Raw genomic sequence first — 10,000 nt, 5'->3', positions numbered from 1 at the left:
GCAACCTTCTTTATTCGGCATCTTTCTTAATTCAGGCATCTTTCTTTTTCCGGCATCTTTCTTTATCGGGCCTCTTCCGAAAGGGACTGGAAAAAAAAAAAAAAAAAAAATTTTTTTTTTTTTTTTTACCGACCGCCGCCGCCGCCGCCGGAGCGCCGCCGCCGCCGCCGGAGCGCCGCCGCCGTTGGGTGGTGGTGCCGCCCGCCCGCCACCACTGGCCCACCATTCCTGCCGCAGGGGGGCGCGGCAGGCCCTCTTTTGCCAAAGTTGCTAGCAACTTTGCCCAAGTTGCTAGCACCTTGGGCAAAGTTGCTAGCACCTTGGGCAAAGTTGCTAGCACCTTGGCCTAGCACCCTCCTTGGACACCTCCCCCCCTATAGTAGTGAAATGGACAAAATCAGCCAAATGACCACTAGACATTGAAAATGCCGAGGGAAGCAACTTTTTTATTTCTCAATATTTTATATCTTATTTAACTTATTTTTTAACCAAATTTTTTTCTAACATTAATTATATTATTATCTACCCGTAGAAACTGGAATTTTATTTTTCCGACTTGTAATTATTTTTATTTATTTTTTTCATTCGAAAATATTTTTAATTACCAAATAAATAGAGAAAAATATCAATATACATTTTAAAAATCACGAAAATTATGCCAAATAGTTCCTGTTGATATTACAATAATTGTTGAATTTTTTTTTTATTTTTCTGGTTTGTAATTATATTTTTTATTATTTTAATTCAAAAAAATACAATAAAATAGATAATAAATAGAGAAAAATATCGAAATATATTTTAAAAATCACGAAAGTTATGCCAATTAGTTCCTGTTGATTATTCAAGAGTTCTTGAAATTTTATTTTATTTTTCTGGTTTTTATTTATATTTTTTTATTATTTTAATTCAAGAAATACAGTAAAATAGATAATAAATAGAGAAAAATATCAAAATATATTCGAAAAATCACGAAAATTATCCCATTTGGCTCCTGCTGTAGTTACATGAATTTATGAAATTTTTATTTTATTTTTATGATTTTTAATTACATTTTTTTATTATTTTAATTCAAAAAATAGATAATAATTAGAGAATATTAATTCGGGTATGAGGTTTGAAGAGTGGAAAGGTACTGTGGATAGTTCTTTTACGAAATAGTAATTATTATTTATATTATTCGGGTACTTTTAATATTTAATTTCTATTTATTCATTATTTTAACTACGCGCTCCGACAACCACCGTGCCAAATTCAATTTCCTACGCGCTCGTATTTTTTATTACTTTTTTCGGGTCGGAAAATTTTCGGAATTTCGGCACCAGCCCAGCCAAGGTGCTGGCGACTCTGCCCAAGGTGCTAGCAACCTTGGGCAAAAACTAGTCGCTCCCGACGTTTTCGGAGCAATTCTCGAAATCTGAGAAAACGGCCCCGACAACCACCGTGCCAAATTCAATTTCCTACGCCCTCGTATTTTTTATTACTTTTTTCGGGTCGGAAAATTTTCGGACTTTCGGCACCGGCCCAGCCAAGGTGCTGGCGACTCTGCCCAAGGTGCTAGCAACCTTGGGCAAAAACTAGTCGCTCCCGATGTTTTCGGAGCAATTCTCGAAATCTGAGAAAACGGCCCCGACATCCACCGTGTCAAATTCAATTTCCTACGCGCTCGTATTTTTTATTATTTTTTTCGGGTCGGAAAATTTTCGGACTTTCGGCACCGGCCCAGCCAAGGTGCTGGCGACTCTGCCCAAGGTGCTAGCAACCTTGGGCAAAAACTAGTCGCTCCTGACGATTTCGGAGCAATTCTCGAAATCTGAGAAAACGGCCCCGACAGCCACCGTGCCAAATTCAATTTCCTACGCGCTCGTATTTTTTATTATTTTTTTCGGGTCGGAAAATTTTCGGACTTTCGGCACCGGCCATGCCAAGGTGCTGGCGACTCTGCCCAAGGTGCTAGCAACCTTGGGCAAAAACTAGTCGCTCCCGACGTTTTCGGAGCAATTCTCGAAATCTAAGAAAACGGCCCTGACATCCACCGTGCCAAATTCAATTTCCTACGCGCTCGTATTTTTTATTATTTATTTCGGGTCGGAAAATTTTCGGACTTTCGGCACCGGCCCAGCCAAGGTGCTGGCGACTCTGCCCAAGGTGCTAGCAACCTTGGGCAAAAACTAGTCGCTCCCGACGTTTTCGGAGCAATTCTCGAAATCTGAGAAAACGGCCCCGACAGCCACCGTGGCAAATTCAATTTCCTACGCGCTCGTATTTTTTATTATTTTTTTCGGGTCGGAAAATTTTCGGACTTTCGGCACCGGCCCAGCCAAGGTGCTGGCGACTCTGCCCAAGGTGCTAGCAACCTTGGGCAAAAACTAGTCGCTCCCGACGTTTTCGGAGCAATTCTCGAAATCTGAGAAAACGGCCCCGACATCCACCGTGCCAAATTCAATTTCCTACGCGCTCGTATTTTTTATTATTTTTTTCGGGTCGGAAAATTTTCGGACTTTCGGCACCGGCCCAGCCAAGGTGCTGGCGACTCTGCCCAAGGTGCTAGCAACCTTGGGCAAAAACTAGTCGCTCCCGACGTTTTCGGAGCAATTCTCGAAATCTGAGAAAACGGCCCCGACAACCACCGTGCCAAATTCAATTTCCTACGCGCTCGTATTTTTTATTACTTTTTTCGGGTCGGAAAATTTTCGGACTTTCGGTACCAGCCCAGCCAAGGTGCTGGCGACTCTGCCCAAGGTGCTAGCAACCTTGGGCAAAAACTAGTCGCTCCCGACGTTTTCGGAGCAATTCTCGAAATCTGAGAAAACGGCCCCGACAACCACCGTGCCAAATTCAATTTCCTACGCCCTCGTATTTTTTATTATTTTTTTCGGGTCGGAAAATTTTCGGACTTTCGGCACCGGCCCAGCCAAGGTGCTGGCGACTCTGCCCAAGGTGCTAGATACCTTGGGCAAAAACTAGTCGCTCCCGACGATTTCGGAGCAATTCTCGAAATCTGAGAAAACGGCCCCGACAGCCACCGTGCCAAATTCAATTTCCTACGCGCTCGTATTTTTTATTATTTTTTTCGGGTCGGAAAATTTTCGGACTTTCGGCACCGGCCCAGCAGAGGTGCTGGCGACTCTGCCCAAGGTGCTAGCAACCTTGGGCAAAAACTAGTCGCTCCCGACGATTTCGGAGCAATTCTCGAAATCTGAGAAAACGGCCCCGACAGCCACCGTGCCAAATTCAATTTCCTACGCGCTCGTATTTTTTATTATTTTTTTCGGGTCGGAAAATTTTCGGACTTTCGGCACCGGCCATGCCAAGGTGCTGGCGACTCTGCCCAAGGTGCTAGCAACCTTGGGCAAAAACTAGTCGCTCCCGACGTTTTCGGAGCAATTCTCGAAATCTGAGAAAACGGCCCCGACAACCATTGTGCCAAATTCAATTTCCTACGCGCTCGTATTTTTTATTATTTTTTTCGGGTCGGAAAATTTTCGGACTTTCGGCACCGGCCCAGCAGAGGTGCTGGCGACTCTGCCCAAGGTGCTAGCAACCTTGGGCAAAAACTAGTCGCTCCTGACGATTTCGGAGCAATTCTCGAAATCTGAGAAAACGGCCCCGACAGCCACCGTGCCAAATTCAATTTGCTACGCGCTCGTATTTTTTATTATTTTTTTCGGGTCGGAAAATTTTCGGACTTTCGGCACCGGCCATGCCAAGGTGCTGGCGACTCTGCCCAAGGTGCTAGCAACCTTGGGCAAAAACTAGTCGCTCCCGACGTTTTCGGAGCAATTCTCGAAATCTGAGAAAACGGCCCCGACAACCATTGTGCCAAATTCAATTTCCTACGCGCTCGTATTTTTTATTATTTTTTTCGGGTCGGAAAATTTTCGGACTTTCGGCACCGGCCCAACCAAGGTGCTGGCGACTCTGCCCAAGGTGCTAGCAACCTTGGGCAAAAACTAGTCGCTCCCGACGTTTTCGGAGCAATTCTCGAAATCTGAGAAAACGGCCCCGACAGCCACCGTGCCAAATTCAATTTCCCACGCGCTCGTATTTTTTATTATTTTTTTCGGGTCGGAAAATTTTCGGACTTTCGGCACCGGCCCAGCCAAGGTGCTGGCGACTCTGCCCAAGGTGCTAGCAACCTTGGGCAAAAACTAGTCGCTCCCGACGTTTTCGGAGCAATTCTCGAAATCTGAGAAAACGGCCCCGACATCCACCGTGCCAAATTCAATTTCCTACGCGCTCGTATTTTTTATTATTTTTTTCGGGTAGGAAAATTTTCGGACTTTCGGCATCGGCCATGCCAAGGTGCTGGCGACTCTGCGCAAGGTGCTAGCAACCTTGGGCAAAAACTAGTCGCTCCCGACGTTTTCGGAGCAATTCTCGAAATCTGAGAAAACGGCCCCGACAACCACCGTGCCAAATTCAATTTCCTACGCGCTCGTATTTTTTATTACTTTTTTCGGGTCGGAAAATTTTCGGACTTTCGGAACCAGCCCAGCCAAGGTGCTGGCGACTCTGCCCAAGGTGCTAGCAACCTTGGGCAAAAACTAGTCGCTCCCGACGTTTTCGGAGCAATTCTCGAAATCTGAGAAAACGGCCCCGACAACCACGGTGCCAAATTCAATTTCCTACGCCCTCGTATTTTTTATTATTTTTTTCGGGTCGGAAAATTTTCGGACTTTCGGCACCGGCCCAGCCAAGGTGCTGGCGACTCTGCCCAAGGTGCTAGCAACCTTGGGCAAAAACTAGTCGCTCCCGACGTTTTCGGAGCAATTCTCGAAATCTGAGAAAACGGCCCCGACATCCACCGTGCCAAATTCAATTTCCTACGCGCTCGTATTTTTTATTATTTTTTTCGGGTCGGAAAATTTTCGGACTTTCGGCACCGGCCCAGCCAAGGTGCTGGCGACTCTGCCCAAGGTGCTAGCAACCTTGGGCAAAAACTAGTCGCTCCTGACGTTTTCGGAGCAATTCTCGAAATCTGAGAAAACGGCCCTGACAGCCACCGTGCCAAATTCAATTTCCTACGCCCTCGTATTTTTTATTATTTTTTTCGGGTCGGAAAATTTTCGGACTTTCGGCACCGGCCCAGCAGAGGTGCTGGCGACTCTGCCCAAGGTGCTAGCAACCTTGGGCAAAAACTAGTCGCTCCCGACGATTTCGGAGCAATTCTCGAAATCTGAGAAAACGGCCCCGACAGCCACCGTGCCAAATTCAATTTCCTACGCGCTCGTATTTTTTATTATTTTTTTCGGGTCGGAAAATTTTCGGACTTTCGGCACCGGCCATGCCAAGGTGCTGGCGACTCTGCCCAAGGTGCTAGCAACCTTGGGCAAAAACTAGTCGCTCCCGACGTTTTCGGAGCAATTCTCGAAATCTGAGAAAACGGCCCCGACAACCATTGTGCCAAATTCAATTTCCTACGCGCTCGTATTTTTTATTATTTTTTTCGGGTCGGAAAATTTTCGGACTTTCGGCACCGGCCCAGCAGAGGTGCTGGCGACTCTGCCCAAGGTGCTAGCAACCTTGGGCAAAAACTAGTCGCTCCCGACGATTTCGGAGCAATTCTCGAAATCTGAGAAAACGGCCCCGACAGCCACCGTGCCAAATTCAATTTCCTACGCGCTCGTATTTTTTATTATTTTTTTCGGGTCGGAAAATTTTCGGACTTTATGCACCGGCCATGCCAAGGTGCTGGCGACTCTGCCCAAGGTGCTAGCAACCTTGGGCAAAAACTAGTCGCTCCCGACGTTTTCGGAGCAATTCTCGAAATCTGAGAAAACGGCCCCGACAACCATTGTGCCAAATTCAATTTCCTACGCGCTCGTATTTTTTATTATTTTTTTCGGGTCGGAAAATTTTCGGACTTTCGGCACCGGCCCAACCAAGGTGCTGGCGACTCTGCCCAAGGTGCTAGCAACCTTGGGCAAAAACTAGTCGCTCCCGACGTTTTCGGAGCAATTCTCGAAATCTGAGAAAACGGCCCCGACAGCCACCGTGCCAAATTCAATTTCCTACGCGCTCGTATTTTTTATTATTTTTTTCGGGTCGGAAAATTTTCGGACTTTCGGCACCGGCCCAGCCAAGGTGCTGGCGACTCTGCCCAAGGTGCTAGCAACCTTGGGCAAAAACTAGTCGCTCCCGACGTTTTCGGAGCAATTCTCGAAATCTGAGAAAACGGCCCCGACATCCACCGTGCCAAATTCAATTTCCTACGCGCTCGTATTTTTTATTATTTTTTTCGGGTCGGAAAATTTTCGGACTTTCGGCACCGGCCCAGCCAAGGTGCTGGCGACTCTGCCCAAGGTGCTAGCAACCTTGGGCAAAAACTAGTCGCTCCTGACGTTTTCGGAGCAATTCTCGAAATCTGAGAAAACGGCCCTGACAGCCACCGTGCCAAATTCAATTTCCTACGCCCTCGTATTTTTTATTATTTTTTTCGGGTCGGAAAATTTTCGGACTTTCGGCACCGGCCCAGCAGAGGTGCTGGCGACTCTGCCCAAGGTGCTAGCAACCTTGGGCAAAAACTAGTCGCTCCCGACGATTTCGGAGCAATTCTCGAAATCTGAGAAAACGGCCCCGACAGCCACCGTGCCAAATTCAATTTCCTACGCGCTCGTATTTTTTATTATTTTTTTCGGGTCGGAAAATTTTCGGACTTTCGGCACCGGCCATGCCAAGGTGCTGGCGACTCTGCCCAAGGTGCTAGCAACCTTGGGCAAAAACTAGTCGCTCCCGACGTTTTCGGAGCAATTCTCGAAATCTGAGAAAACGGCCCCGACAACCATTGTGCCAAATTCAATTTCCTACGCGCTCGTATTTTTTATTATTTTTTTCGGGTCGGAAAATTTTCGGACTTTCGGCACCGGCCCAGCAGAGGTGCTGGCGACTCTGCCCAAGGTGCTAGCAACCTTGGGGAAAAACTAGTCGCTCCCGACGATTTCGGAGCAATTCTCGAAATCTGAGAAAACGGCCCCGACAGCCACCGTGCCAAATTCAATTTCCTACGCGCTCGTATTTTTTATTATTTTTTTCGGGTCGGAAAATTTTCGGACTTTATGCACCGGCCATGCCAAGGTGCTGGCGACTCTGCCCAAGGTGCTAGCAACCTTGGGCAAAAACTAGTCGCTCCCGACGTTTTCGGAGCAATTCTCGAAATCTGAGAAAACGGCCCCGACAACCATTGTGCCAAATTCAATTTCCTACGCGCTCGTATTTTTTATTATTTTTTTCGGGTCGGAAAATTTTCGGACTTTCGGCACCGGCCCAACCAAGGTGCTGGCGACTCTGCCCAAGGTGCTAGCAACCTTGGGCAAAAACTAGTCGCTCCCGACGTTTTCGGAGCAATTCTCGAAATCTGAGAAAACGGCCCCGACAGCCACCGTGCCAAATTCAATTTCCTACGCGCTCGTATTTTTTATTATTTTTTTCGGGTCGGAAAATTTTCGGACTTTCGGCACCGGCCCAGCCAAGGTGCTGGCGACTCTGCCCAAGGTGCTAGCAACCTTGGGCAAAAACTAGTCGCTCCCGACGTTTTCGGAGCAATTCTCGAAATCTGAGAAAACGGCCCCGACATCCACCGTGCCAAATTCAATTTCCTACGCGCTTGTATTTTTTATTACTTTTTTCGGGTAGGAAAATTTTCGGACTTTCGGCACCGGCCATGCCAAGGTGCTGGCGACTCTGCGCAAGGTGCTAGCAACCTTGGGCAAAAACTAGTCGCTCCCTACGTTTTCGGAGCAATTCTCGAAATCTGAGAAAACGGCCCCGACAACCATTGTGCCAAATTCAATTTCCTACGCGCTCGTCTTTTTTATTATTTTTTTCGGGTCGGAAAATTTTCGGACATTCGGCACCGGCCCAGCCAAGGTGCTGGCGACTCTGCCCAAGGTGCTAGCAACCTTGGGCAAAAACTAGTCGCTCCCCACGTTTTCGGAGCAATTCTCGAAATCTGAGAAAACGGCCCCGACAGCCACGGTGCCAAATTCAATTTCCTACGCGCTCGTATTTTTTATTATTTTTTTCGGGTCGGAAAATTTTCGGACTTTCGGCACCGGCCCAGCCAAGGTGCTGGCGACTCTGCCCAAGGTGCTAGCAACCTTGGGCAAAAACTAGTCGCTCCCGACGTTTTCGGAGCAATTCTCGAAATCTGAGAAAACGGCCCCGACATCCACCGTGCCAAATTCAATTTCCTACGCGCTCGTATTTTTTATTATTTTTTTCGGGTCGGAAAATTTTCGGACTTTCGGCACCGGCCCAGCCAAGGTGCTGGCGACTCTGCCCAAGGTGCTAGCAACCTTGGGCAAAAACAAGTCGCTCCCGACGTTTTCGGAGCAATTCTCGAAATCTGAGAAAACGGCCCCGACATCCACCGTGCCAAATTCAATTTCCTACGCGCTCGTATTTTTTATTATTTTTTTCGGGTCGGAAAATTTTCGGACTTTCGGCACCGGCCCAGCCAAGGTGCTGGCGACTCTGCCCAAGGTGCTAGCAACCTTGGGCAAAAACTAGTCGCTCCCGACGTTTTCGGAGCAATTCTCGAAATCTGAGAAAACGGCCCCGACATCCACGGTGCCAAATTCAATTTCCTACGCGCTCGTATTTTTTATTATTTTTTTCGGGTCGGAAAATTTTCGGACTTTCGGCACCGGCCCAGCCAAGGTGCTGGCGACTCTGCCCAAGGTGCTAGCAACCTTGGGCAAAAACTAGTCGCTCCCGATGTTTTCAGAGCAATTCTCGAAATCTGAGAAAACGGCCCCGACAACCACCGTGCCAAATTCAATTTCCTACGCGCTCGTATTTTTTATTACTTTTTTCGGGTCGGAAAATTTTCGGACTTTCGGCACCAGCCCAGCCAAGGTGCTGGCGACTCTGCCCAAGGTGCTAGCAACCTTGGGCAAAAACTAGTCGCTCCCGACGTTTTCGGAGCAATTCTCGAAATCTGAGAAAACGGCCCCGACAACCACCGTGCCAAATTCAATTTCCTACGCCCTCGTATTTTTTATTATTTTTTTCGGGTCGGAAAATTTTCGGACTTTCGGCACCCGCCCAGCCAAGGTGCTGGCGACTCTGCCCAAGGTGCTAGCAACCTTGGGCAAAAACTAGTCGCTCCCGACGTTTTCGGAGCAATTCTCGAAATCTGAGAAAACGGCCCCGACAACCACCGTGCCAAATTCAATTTCCTACGCGCTCGTATTTTTTATTACTTTTTTCGGGTCGGAAAATTTTCGGACTTTCGGCACCAGCCCAGCCAAGGTGCTGGCGACTCTGCCCAAGGTGCTAGCAACCTTGGGCAAAAACTAGTCGCTCCCGACGTTTTCGGAGCAATTCTCGAAATCTGAGAAAACGGCCCCGACAACCACCGTGCCAAATTCAATTTCCTACGCCCTCGTATTTTTTATTATTTTTTTCGGGTCGGAAAATTTTCGGACTTTCGGCACCGGCCCAGCCAAGGTGCTGGCGACTCTGCCCAAGGTGCTAGCAACCTTGGGCAAAAACTAGTCGCTCCCGACGTTTTCGGAGCAATTCTCGAAATCTGAGAAAACGGCCCCGACATCCACCGTGCCAAATTCAATTTCCTACGCGCTCGTATTTTTTATTATTTTTTTCGGGTCGGAAAATTTTCGGACTTTCGGCACCGGCCCAGCCAAGGTGCTGGCGACTCTGCCCAAGGTGCTAGCAACCTTGGGCAAAAACTAGTCGCTCCCGACGTTTTCGGAGCAATTCTCGAAATCTGAGAAAACGGCCCCGACATCCACCGTGCCAAATTCAATTTCCTACGCGCTCGTATTTTTTATTATTTTTTTCGGGTCGGAAAATTTTCGGACTTTCGGCACCGGCCCAGCCAAGGTGCTGGCGACTCTGCCCAAGGTGCTAGCAACCTTGGGCAAAAACTAGTCGCTCCCGACGTTTTCGGAGCAATTCTCGAAATCTGAGAAAACGGCCCCGACATCCACGGTGCCAAATTCAATTTCCTACGCGCTCGTATTTTTTATTATTTTTT

At 47.8% G+C, this 10,000-nt stretch overlaps 1 pseudogene; it reads left to right on the top strand.

Moving 5' to 3' along the window:
* Positions 1-1,107: 1,107 nt before the first annotated feature.
* LOC148769828 (uncharacterized) overlaps positions 1,108-10,000 on the top strand; it is an 11,152-nt pseudogene continuing 2,259 nt past the window's right edge.

The sequence above is a fragment of the Erythranthe guttata genome, chromosome 7, assembly GCF_056151865.1.
Source record: "Erythranthe guttata isolate IM_541 chromosome 7, IM_541, whole genome shotgun sequence".
Lineage (NCBI taxonomy): Eukaryota > Viridiplantae > Streptophyta > Magnoliopsida > Lamiales > Phrymaceae > Erythranthe > Erythranthe guttata.
Note: the sequence above shows the minus strand (reverse complement) of the source record. Positions and strands in the feature narration are given on the sequence as shown.